The sequence below is a fragment of the Pleurodeles waltl genome, chromosome 11, assembly GCF_031143425.1.
Source record: "Pleurodeles waltl isolate 20211129_DDA chromosome 11, aPleWal1.hap1.20221129, whole genome shotgun sequence".
NCBI lineage: Eukaryota > Metazoa > Chordata > Amphibia > Caudata > Salamandridae > Pleurodeles > Pleurodeles waltl.
Window position 1 is genome coordinate 107,014,761 of NC_090450.1, and position 12,812 is coordinate 107,027,572.

The following is a 12,812-nucleotide window of genomic DNA, read 5'->3' on the forward strand; positions in this document are numbered from 1 at the left end:
TTTGCATCACACCTGACTGTCACCTATGCCTTGCCTTATTGCAGATGTTGGTGTTGTTCCAACGGTGTACTGCTGTGATGTTTACAGACTGCTGAGACACATTTGTTGGATGGATAAACATGTTACTGGACATTGACACAGGATCATGCAGTTCATTACAGTTCATTACATTGTACATTACCTGTAGAGAAAGCACTATTACCCAAATTGTGTCAAAGGATGTTTATTGAAAATTGTTCTACTGTGGGAAGTGCAATAGAGTGGGGTGATGGTTGGGAATAGTCCAGGGTAGTGGTCCAGTCTGTTTGCAGCACAAGTCCAGTGTTCAAAGGGCCATAGGAAAGGGAGCAATGGCAGTTTAAAGTGGACCAGGTGACACAGTGGAACACAAGGAGGACATTCAGGAGGGTCTAATTTCCTGGTAGGGGTCTTGCTCTTGGCAAGTGTCTCTGGTGTCTCTCTGGGCCGCAGAGAACATTAGCATGGTGGTTCACCTTCTGCAGGGGGAGGGGTGCTGGTGGCCTGTGGGTCCTGTGGCCGGGCCTCCTGTCCACTAGCTGCAGCAGATGTGGAGGGCATGTGAGTTGACTGGCTAGTGGAAGGGGCCCGCTGGTGTGATGTGTAGTCCCTCATGATGTTGGTCATATCACCCAGCACCCCTTCAATGGAGACCGTGGTGGTGTTCAGGGCCTGCAATTCTTTCTTGATCTCCTGGTGTGTTCCTCCTGCAGCCGCTGGTTCTCCTGCATGTTGTCTATCCCCTGACCCATCTTTTCCTGGCATTGTTGGCAAGCCCCCAAGACATTAGTGAGTGCCTTCTGGACAGTCTGGTCCCTGGGCCTATCCTCCCTCTGGTGCACAGCTGCCTTCTGAGTGTCCCTGGTCCCCTGTGCCTGTGTCCCCTGTATCGTGTGCCCACTGCCACTGACCCCAGGAGCCTGATTGTCTTGGCTGTGAGGTGTGGACTGGGGTCCCTGTAAAGGTGGGCACACTGCTGATTGATGTGTCCTGGGGACAGAGGTCTGGGGATGTTGGGTGGCTGCTGTGGTGTTAGATACTGAGGGAAGGGCTCTGTGGTGGACTGGGTGTGGGCTGGGGTAGCCGAATAACCAGTGGTCCCTGATGGGCCAGGGAGTTCATCCAGTTCCAGAACTCCAGAGTTGCTGTCATCACTAGGGGCATCTTCTGGTGGGGAACTGGGTAGCCATGGCACCTCCTCACCACTGACATTGGCTGGGGCACCTGTGGGGATGTAAGTGGTATGTTATGCTACATGTCTGTGACTTTTTCTGCATCCTTAGCTTACCCCATATTTTTGCTGTGGCCCTGCCACCTTTGTGTATCGTGATGTATTGTGGGATTGTTAGTTCTCCATACTGTGCATGCATTGGTGGTGGGTGTACATGCAGGGCTGGAAAGCATGTGCATGCAATGGGTATGGCATGCAGGGCTTAGCATTTAGTTTTGTTAATTGTGGTGGTGCACTGTGTGAGACGAAGTGGAGTGATGGGTGTCAGGGTGAGGGGTGGTGGTGGTGGCATGCAGGTATGGGGGGGTGATCGGTAGTAAATGTTGACTCACCAGTGTCCAGTCCTCCTGCAACTCCAGTGAGTCCCTCAGGATGCAGGATTGCCAAGACTTGCTCCTCCCATGCTGTCAGCTGTGGGGGAGGAGGTGGGGGTCCACCACCAGTCCTTTGGATACTGAACTGGTGCCTTGCTGCTATGGAACATACCTTCCCCGTAGGTCGTTCCACCTCTGCCTGATGTCTTCCCTTGTTTGTGGATACTGTCCCATGAAGTTCACCCGGTCCACGATCCTCTACCATTGCTCCATCTTCCTGGCAATGGAGCAATGGATATCTGCTGGATCTGTACTTCAAACAGCTGTGGCTCTACCCTGCCTATTTCCTCAACCATGACCTGCAACTCCTCATCAGTGAAACGGGGGTACCTTTATGGGGACGTGGGTGTTGCGTGGTGTGTGTGTTGTGCAGAGGGTGTTGAGTAATGTGGTGGTGTGTGGGGTGTGTTGTGCATGATGGATGAATGGGTGGTTTTGTGTGTGTGTAGTTGTCTCCTTGATTTGCGTGGCTAGCTATTGCGGTCTTTTCATGTTAGCAAAGGATTGTGGGTGATGTTGGTGTGTGTTTTATAGTGCTGTTAGTGGGTGTGTGGGGTGTGTGTAATTGTGTCAGCAGTGTTTTTTTTTGTTCTGGCTAATGTTGTCTTGTTTTGCCTGTGGGTGGCCTTCTCTGCCGCAGCGGTGTTCACCGCCAATGGTTTTCCATTATTGAATGTTCTCTGTGGTGATTGGTGGGTCATTATTTGGAGGGTGCAGTAACGCTATGGTTTATACCGACAGTTTATCATGTTCAGTGGGTCTGGCGGATTTGTGGTTGAGGCTGTTTTCTGTTGTTTTTTTGTGTATGTGTCATAATGTGGCGGACAGATGTTCACCTCTGCAGCAGTATGCTGGAAGCAGTCAGCACTGCAGTATTCAGAATTTACCGCTAAGGTCATAATGAGGGCCTTAGGGGGTCATTCTAACCCTGGCGGTAAAAACCGCCAGGGCGAACGACCGCGGTAGCACCGCCAACAGGCTGGCGGTGCACCGCTGGGCATTCTGACGGCGGCGGTTCAGCCGCGGCCAGAAACGGAAAGTCGGCGGTGTCCCGCTGACTTTCCGCTGCCCTTGAGAATCCTCCATGGCGGCGGAGCGGGGATTCTGAAACCCCCTACCGCCATCCTGTTCCTGGCGGTTCTCCCGCCGGGAACAGGATGGCGGTAGGGGGTGCCGCGGGGCCCCTGGTGGCCCCTGCAGTGCCCATGCCAATGGCATGGGCACTGCAGGGGGCCCCGTAAGAGGTCCCCAAAAAGAATTTCAGTGTCTGCCTAGCAGACACTGAAATTCGCGACGGGTGCAACTGCACCCGTCGCACCTTCCCACTCCGCCGGCTCAATTCTGAGCCGGCGTCCTCGTGGGAAGGGTGTTTCCCGCTGGGCTGGCGGGCGGACTTTCGGCGGTCGCCCGCCAGCCCAGTGGGAAACCCAGAATGACCGCCGCGGTCTTTTGACCGCGGTACGGTCTTCTGGCGGTTCCCGCTTGGCGGGCGGCTACCGCCGCCCGCCAAGCTCAGAATCACCCCCTTAGTCTTTATATAGAAATAAACCAATATGTATAGAGAAGGCTGTAATGTATCTGCAATTCTCCTTGAGTTCCAAATCAAGACGAGAGAAGATCTTCACACCCTTCAGTTGTGTTATCAGTTTACCAATGTCCAGACCTAGACCTTGTTCTGTTTTAATTGACTTGCTCGCTTAATGCATATCCACACAGATGCATACAGCTCCTTCTCTGTCCTTTTTGTGTACTACCACTATGGGCGAGATCTTTGTCTTTGGAACAGTAGATATCATCTTTAAGAGAGGATTCAAATTCCTTTTCAACAGCATCCTGTAAATGAAATGCAATTTTTCTCTGTCTTTGAGCAACTGGATGGATGTCCTCATTTCTTGCAAATATACTTTCATAGTCTTAAGTTTTCATAACTCATGAAATAATGAAGGGACCTGACTACTATTTCACGATGAGCATTCATGTTGCGGTTCATTGAGATTAGTCCCATATCAACACGTGCTGAAACTGAGTAAACAGGGCTTTTGATGCCATACATAGCAGCACATCAATGGGCCCTTGCGCATTTGTCTTCTTGTGTTTCATCATCACTGTGAAAGAACCTTGATTTTTCACTGGCGTCGATTCAGTCCAGGTATATCCTTCTATTTTTGATGGTTTCAGCCGTGGCAATGGAAATTTTTAATTATATTTGTCCTCGGGCAAGATGTTTATCAACACACTATTTTCAATAACGAGAGATATTGAACAACTGTTTAATTTCATTGTTATCTTCAGATAATGTTTGAATGGCTTCGGTGCTTTTTCTTGTTGTCTTTTCTTTGACTGGTATTTTTCTTCATGTGCAGCCAGTCCAGCATATGCATATTTTCCTGAGGTAAGCATTAACCTTGCACAACTTCTTCATTTCACTTCATATTGATACTGAAGATCTTTTTGACAATGATTTACATGACGATCAACTTTGTTTAGGGTTGTGTTGTATCAACTGATGTAGTCGCTTGGCCTTATGGTTGTACATCGGAAGTCCCTTCTGGAATATTTAGGCGGCTAATTTGTCTTTTTTCCGTAATGCATTTACTTTTTCCTTCACCATGCAAACTACTACAAAATGATTCTCCTTGCCCCAGCCCTTGCGTATCTGTCCAACGGCAGGATATTTACCTTTGTGTGGAAATAAAAATCCACACCTTAAAAACAACTTCTTTTTCCAGGGAGACATCAATTTGTATCCTTCAGCCTGGTGATTCTGCATACTTTTCATGTCCTTGACTGACTGACTATGAGCACCCCCTGCCTCCATATCAGCAGCTTTTCGATGGACACGCTCTTAAGCTCTCGTAGCCATGAGAACTCGCTCGAGACTAAGGGCCTGATTTAAAGAAAGTAGCGCTGCACCCAGTGCAACACCACTTTCCTTGCTCCCCATAGAGCCCCCTTAACGCCACCATGTGTACACCGTATCTAAGATACTGCGCATCATGACAGTAGTTAGGGAACTAGCGTCAACATTGTTTATGCTAGTTCATACCTTTGCACGATTAGCATCAACAATTTGGCGCTAATCTTGCAAAGCGCATTGAGGCCCATTGTAAAGAATGGTGTGCCTGCTTTTAATGCCTGCTTTTAGATTCCTTTGTGCCATTTTTTGCCCCCCCCTAAATGGGGAATGCCCCCTTTGCATCTATTATGCATAGTGCAGGAATAGTGTAGCGCGAAGGGTTACAAGTGGCACAATGCATGCATTGCACCACTTTGTAAATATGGTGCAACAATTTTGGTCTCATTGGGTCACATTAATGTTTAAAAAAATGATGCTAATGTGGCCAAAGAGATGCTAGGGGCTCTCAAATCTGCCCCTAAGAGTTTCTCTCAGAATTAGTCATCTGAATTAATCTGACTGGCATCCGCCAATAACTCTGAGACCTATTGCTTCCTCATCATTACATTCAGTGAACTTACAATGTTTGATATTCTGCTTTTTGACAGTATCACATGGTGGTGGTGGTTTCAGGAAGGTGGCAGCATTATAACTGTTTCTGAGATTGGCTGACGCGGATGGAGTTCTCTCTGACACTGTCTTCTGTCCCTGCGATGTGCTGGTCTCTGGGTCATCTTGGACAGTCTGTGGCACTGTGATCTCTGTCTTGGTCTCCTTTGGAGCCCTTTACTAATCCGGTCGCCCCTCATGCCTTTCACTCTTCGAAGACCAGTGGAGTTGTTCTGAGCCCCACTTAGTAGGTTTGGTGGCAAGTCGCTTCGAGTGTGGATGGCTCAGTAAGAACAACCCTCAGGACTTCTCTTTGAGCCACTTAAACCCAGTGCTGTGGTATTACAACTCTCTTTAATGTCAATTTTGCACTTCAAGGGAGGCACATGTTTGGACCACGGCAAACCTTCTGGTAAAGCACTGTCGATCTTCGGGTTTCTTATCCCCTATTTTGTTGCCAGTTGTAGCGTCTTTCCCAGGCTGGGTACCCACCAATGATGCCACACACGAAGCTGGGTTTTACACAATTTCATTTGTCTGCAAGGAACAGCAAATTCAACATTCTAAACCTGCATTCACTTCCCCATGCTCTAACACTTACTTCACAGTTCTACAAAGTCCATCAGGCGCCAAAAGGGTTCAGTCTTTCGTACCTCACACGACATAACAATATCAATATTCCAGATTGTTTGAGAGATGTTGATGTAAAAAAAGCAAGAATGGGTTCAACTCATTTATTACAATGTAAAAACCCACCAAGATGGTCATTCGGACCCCCACGGCAAAACCAGTGGCAACATCTTGTAAGCAAATATGTGCCTCTGCTGTGCTTTGTGTTGTGATTTAGAGATTTGCAGGTACCAATGTATAACATCATGAGTGTGGAACTCTCTTTCTGTTGCCTGTTTTCTATTGTTGAAACCATCCTTACTGTGGTGTATGTCTCCTTTGAGTTCTTTTGTTCATAAGATTTCTGTAACAAATTTGCAAGCTTCTTTCTAGATAAGGTGATGATATATTCTGTGGCAGGGTATGGAGCTGTCTTAATAAGCTTGCACTACTCCAGGATTAAGGTAGTTGAATTGATAATAATACTTTTTATTGTGTTTGCACAACCCTCTGGATATGACCTTCAAACCAATATCAGTGGAATGTTGTAAGATTTTGAAATTCTGCCACACCGCTGATTAAATAATCCAAATTCAAACAATGTACGTCTAAAAACTTGGTAAAAAGTTTAATAATCAATAAAATACAACTTGCATCACATATTTGGCTGGAAGTTGCTTTCTTTGTTTAGAGATTTTAGTGGTGTGCCAACATTTCTAAATCTCATACAGTTTACTCTATCGTCAAGGATCCCATCACCACAACCAATCCAAAGCTGCTTCCTTCATGTGACAAACTGAAAGAAATCCGCTCATAATCTTTACACCCTTTTTCTGGAATCAGATTGAGTGACTGATTCTCAGTGGTAAATCTGGCTCACTAGGATGTCTCTGCCCGGTTATCATCCTGGGGTCCTTAATAGCAGCCATAACTAGTAAAGTGGCTCAGACTATTGATGTAACATTTGACATTGGAACTGTTCCTAAGCAATGGAACATTTGTAATATTTCTAATTCTGAAGGCATCAGTCATGTTCCCATCAAAGCTGCTAACTGTTGGCCCATCACCTTGTTGTGAACTATAGGAATGGTCTTGGAAAAACATAGTAGTCAAATACTTATCCAGCTACATGGTAGTCTTGGGCCTTGGCAGACTAGTGATTGTCTAGTTTGGGCACAGGACCCATGATGGTGGCCATGTTAGACACACTTGGAGCAATATTTGATATGGCTAATACAGTAGATGTGATAATGCTGGACCTCACCTCCACATTCTGTGCATTTTATAATTTTATTTTCGTACTGGTTGTGCTCTTCTGTCTCTGGCATTCAGGGTGTTGGTCTGCCTTGTTGTATCCGGCTGGCAGCAATTTTCCCCCTCAGCTTTCTACATTTTCAGACACCATCTTTGTAGGTCAGCGGTGTAGCCACTTGACTATCCTTAATCTCGAACACATATAAGGGCTGCAATGCTGTGGTCACGCAGCAGAGGCATGTAGCGGGCATGCTGTGGGCACGCCAAAGGCACGCATAAGACAAACCAGTCTGCGCTGGTCTGCCCCTGTCTGCGCCCCATCTACGGAGGACCCGTGCTCATCCTAATAGCCACAGGATATCCTTTAGTACCGATTTTCTTTAGTCACTTAGAACAGAACCCGTAAAAGGTTGCTATTTCCAATAAAATTTTATGGATGTTGCTCCAACTTGTGCCCACAGTCTAAAGCACTGACAGACCATGCGCCTTATATAGCCTTACAGAGTACCTTTCTCCTGGCCAATTGTCACTCACTGGCCGCCCATAATCTGGATATCGATCTTCTCCTGAGCGACCGGAAACCCACGGCTCTTTTTCTCATGGAGACCTGGCTACATGAGGGATGGGCACTAGATGTAGCTTTGGCTTTGCCCAAAGACTACTTGATGATCATGATGGACAGAGCCACTGCAAAAGGGGAGGTGGGAATTGCTATTATTTTCAGGGATTCAGTTAAGGTCACTTCCCCTCCCCTCCCTTCCCCTTCAGCTGCCCAACTGTGAGAGTATGGCTTTTTCTATTTTATTAAATCCACAGTGTCGTTTTTCAGGGGCCTTAGTATAATGTCCTCCTGGCCCAGCGCATCATTTTTTGCAATTATTCCCAGGACAGGTCGCTAAATTAACCTGCAACAAGCCAAACTTCACTATTCTTGGTGATTTTAATTTTCATGCAGAGAATCACGACAATGCTGCGGCTAAAAGATTTTTGCCTGATATTGCCGCCCTGGATCTAGTACAATTGGTCAGAGACCCAACACATAATAAAGGTCACACTATCGATCTAGTTTTTAGTAATGCCATTGGTCTAACTTCCTTGCCCCCCACTCCTTTGACCTGGTTGGACCATTTCTTAATCAGCCTTAACCTGCCTACTCCGGTAGCAAGCAAAACCTCCCAAATTGTAACTCAGCCCCATAGGTGCTGGTATACGTTCAATGCTAAGGAATGGATAAGCACTTTAGAGAGCTTGAAACCTGCCTTAAGGGGAATATGGCTTGTTCCCTAGAGCTATTTAACGACTGGATTACCAAAAGTCTAGATATTGTCCTCCCCTATAAATCAAGGTCAAGAGTACATCTGAAAAAATTTGCTCCTTGGTTCTCCCCCACCTATGTCTACCAAAGAGGGGCTGCAGAAGTTTGGAACGAAGATGGAGAACAACTTATGAGTCCTCGTTGAAAGTTGAATATAGGAAGGTCATTAGAATGTTTAATGCAGAAATTAAATCAGCACAAAGCTTTTATTATGCTACCAAAATAGAACAGAGCTCAAACTCTCCTAAAGAGATCTTTCAGCTATTAAGAGAAATTGCCCATTCACACGCTTATATAGATTCTGTGGAAGCATCTAATAAACACAGCAACAATCTGGGATCATTTTTCCAGCAAAAAATCTTAGACATTTATTCAACCTTCCCGAGGACTAGGGAAAGGCCAATGTAAATTATGGTGGTCATTCTGACCTCGGCGGTAAAAGGCGCCTACCGCCGGTCAGAAATCCTCCATAATTCCGCTGCGGTCGCGGTAACCCGTCACGGTCATTCTGACCCGCAGCAGCCAAACCTCCGAAAATCCGACAGCCACAACAGACCGCCAGACCAGCGGTCGGCGGAAAAGTGGAGGTGACCAAACCTCCATCGTCACGCCAACAGAAATACGCCCATGCCATTACGACCCACGAATCCACGCGGCGGTCATTCAAACGCGGTTTTCCATTGGCGGTACACACCGCCGCGGTCAGAATACACACAAACGAACAAAACTCAGCCACATTGGCCGATTTGAATTTCACACACCTGATACACATACACACACCACTCCCACACACACAATACAATATAAAACACACACCCACATCACCCACAAACCCCTACGACAAAAAATTCAGAAAGAAGCACTGAGAGACACATCAGCGATCACACAATACCATCACACAGAGGCACACTACACCATCACCCACACAATATCCACACACAAAACAACACACACCACCACACTCAACACACTTAACTACACATACTCCACCCCACACATCATACACACCACTCCATGGCACCCCAAAGACAGCCCCGCTTCTCAGACGAAGAACTCAGGGTCATGGTGGAGGAAATCGTTCGGGTAGAGCCCCAGCTCTTCGGCACACAGGTCCAATACACCAGCATTGCTCGGAGGACGGAGCTATGGCAGAGGATTGTCGACAGGGTCAACGCTGTGGGACAGCACCCCAGATATCGGGAAGACATCAGGAAGCAATGGAACGACCTACGGGGGAAGGTGCGTTCCATGGTATCCAGGCACAACATCGCCGTGCAGAAGACTGGCGGAGCACCCCCACCTCAACCCCCACAATTTACAACATGGGAGGAGGAAGTCTTGAACATCCTGCATCCTGACGGTCTCGCAGGAGTCGGCGGAGGAATGGACACTGGTAAGTTGAAGCTTCACTACTGCTTCCCCCCCACCTGCATGCCAAATCATACCCCAACCCTCACCCCCATCCTCGAACCCCACCCTCACCCCCACCCCCATCCTCACCCCCACCCTCACCCTCACCCCCACCACCATCCTCACCCCCACCACCATCCTCACCCCCACCACCATCCTCACCCCCACCCCCAGCACACCTATTCCCTGCCAATGTCTCACCATCACAACCCACACATCCCAAAACCTAGGCCTGCATGCGTCCACTAAGCATGGACACCCATCACCAAAGCATGCCCAATGCATATACACATCCCCCCCACAAGCCACCCTCACCAAAGCCCCCACACACGAATGCCAGCACTTGGGGACACGGGAACCCACAGATTCACCCATATGGCACACATTGAAACTATAACCATACCTCTATACCCCTGCAGGACCCGACCGCCAACACACCGCCACGGAGGGCCCAGAATTCTCCACACCCCCCACCCAAGAGGCCGTCAGCGATGACAGCAGCTCTGTCGACCTGGACACCGATGACCAGCCCGGACCATCGGGGACCTCTGGACAGTCGGTTCCCCTCAGACAGCCACAGGCCACTACAGACCCAAACCCCTCTGGGAACACCAGCACAGCTCCCACCCGGCCCATGCCTCTGTCTCCAGGGCGCGTCAATCTGCGGTGTGTCTACCACTACAGGGCACCCAGGATAACCCACCACCCCAACAACAACAGGGACCTGGGGGCAGTGGTAGTGGGCACACCGGCCAGGGGGCAGAGGCCCAGGGAAACAGGGCAACTCGGAGGGCAGCTGTGCGACAGGGGGGGGACGGGCCCAGGGAACCCACTCTCCACGAGGCCCTCACCACCATCATGGGAGCATACAACCGCTCCCAGGAGACGATGGCGACGGTACTGGCCCGGTTCCAGGAGATCCAGGTACTGCAGGAGGAACACTATCGGGGGTACAGGGAGGACATCAGAGCCCTCACCTCCACCCTGGTTACAATGGTCGGGCTGCTGCAGGACCTCATCAACACCAGGACGGACACTCAACAGCAACAAAGGGCCCCTGCCACTAGCCTGGACTAAGAACAGCCAACCACCTCCTCCGGCGCTAGTGGTCAGGAGGCCCCCGCACAACAGCAGCCCACCAGACCCCCACCTCCTGCAGGAGAAGAACCACCCCGCAAGAGGGCCCTGAGATCTCGCAAGAAGACAGAGTAGGATGTCAAGACCCCCGCCAGCAAAGGATACCACCTGATGTCATCCCACTGTCCACATTGTCACCCTGTCCATCCTTGAACTGCCCATGCTCCATCTCTCCACAGGCCTCTGGACAATGCACCTGTGTGACTGTTACTCTGGACTCTGCCATGGACATTCCTTCACCATAGCCCCCACCCACTTGAAACCACCCATCCCATTTTGAGCACTGAAATAAACACCCATTTAGCACAAAACTATCTGGAGTCTGGCTGTGATTTCAAAATATTGTAATTGACATGACAGTGCAAATATGTCCTTGTACATAGTGAAGTCAACAAACAGCTGCCACAAAGCTGTAGTCCATGGGGAAACGAAGCACAGGACTCGTAGTGGGGACCCCAGATCTGAAATAGGGAGGGAAAAGCCACAACTCAGTCATCATACACTGGGGCAAATAGACAGGCAGCAGAGATGCAGGAGAGTAGTTCACATTCACTAAATTATGTTTGAATTGTTACCTGTGTCCTATTGGAAGTACTGTTCAATGATTCTGTCCCTGTTGTCTGTTTCAGCCCCGTCGTCTTCCTCCTCGTCACTCTCCACAGGTTCCACAGCTGCCACTACACCACCGTCTCGACCATCCTCCTGCAGGAAAGGAACCTGGCGGCGCAAAGCCAGGTTGTGAAGCATGCAGCAGGCCACGATGATGTGACACACCTTCTTAGGTGAGTACATTAGGGATCCACCTGTCATATGCAGGCACCTAAACCTCGCCTTTAGGAGGCCAAAGGTGCGTTCGATCACCCTCCTAGTACACCCATGGGCCTCATTGAACCGTTCCTCTGCCCTGGTCCGGGGATTCCTTACTGGGGTCAGTAGCCATGACAGGTTGGGGTACCCAGAGTCCCCCAATAGCCATACACGGTGTCTCTCTAGCTGTTCCATCACGTAAGGGATGCTGCTATTCCTCAGGATGTAGGCGTCATGCACTGACCCAGGGAACTTGGCATTTACATGCGAGATGTACTGGTCAGCCAAACACACCACCTGGATGTTCATGGAATGGTAACTTTTTCTGTTCCTGTACACCTGCTCCCTGTCTCTTGGGGGAACCAAAGCCACATGGGTCCCATCAATGGCACCAATGACGTTGGGAATATGTCCAAGGGCGTAGAAATCACCCTTCACTGTAGCCAATTCGCCCACCTCAGGGAAAATGATGTAGCTCCTCACGTATTTCATCATGGCAGACAACACTCTGGATAACACCTTCGAAAACATGGGCTGAGACATCCCAGAAGCAATTCCCACTGTTGTCTGAAATGACCCACTTGCCAGGAAATGGAGTACTGACAGGACCTGCACCAGAGGGGGAATCCCTGTGGGTTGGCGGATGGGGGACATCAGGTCGGGCTCCAGCTGGGCACACAGTTCATGTATAGTGGCACGGTCAAGCCGGTAGGTCAGGATAATGTGGCGTTCTTCCATTGTCAACAGGTCCACCAGCGGTCGGTACACGCGAGGATTCATCCGTCTCCTCGCCAAACCCAGCGGACGGTGCCTAGGAAGGACAACATGGAGCACAGAGTAAAGCAACCCACAGGTACGTACTCACAGCTTGCACAGTAAACGATTCTCTATGCAGTGAATGGCGTGTCTGAGTGGCTATGCAAGGCCTAGGCCTGTGTGACGCAGTTGAAATTGAGCCATGTGGACCCTCGAAATGGCGGCTGCCTGACCTGTGAAGTGTGACAATGGGATGTGAGGTCAATGCGCTGGCGTGGCACACCGCGGCGGTCGGCGGGCGAAGACCGCGGCGCGAAGCCGCATTGGTTAACATTGAAGCCTATGGGTTTCAGGAGCCAATGGCGAAGGGCGCCGGCGGTGGCGGTACGCCCCGCC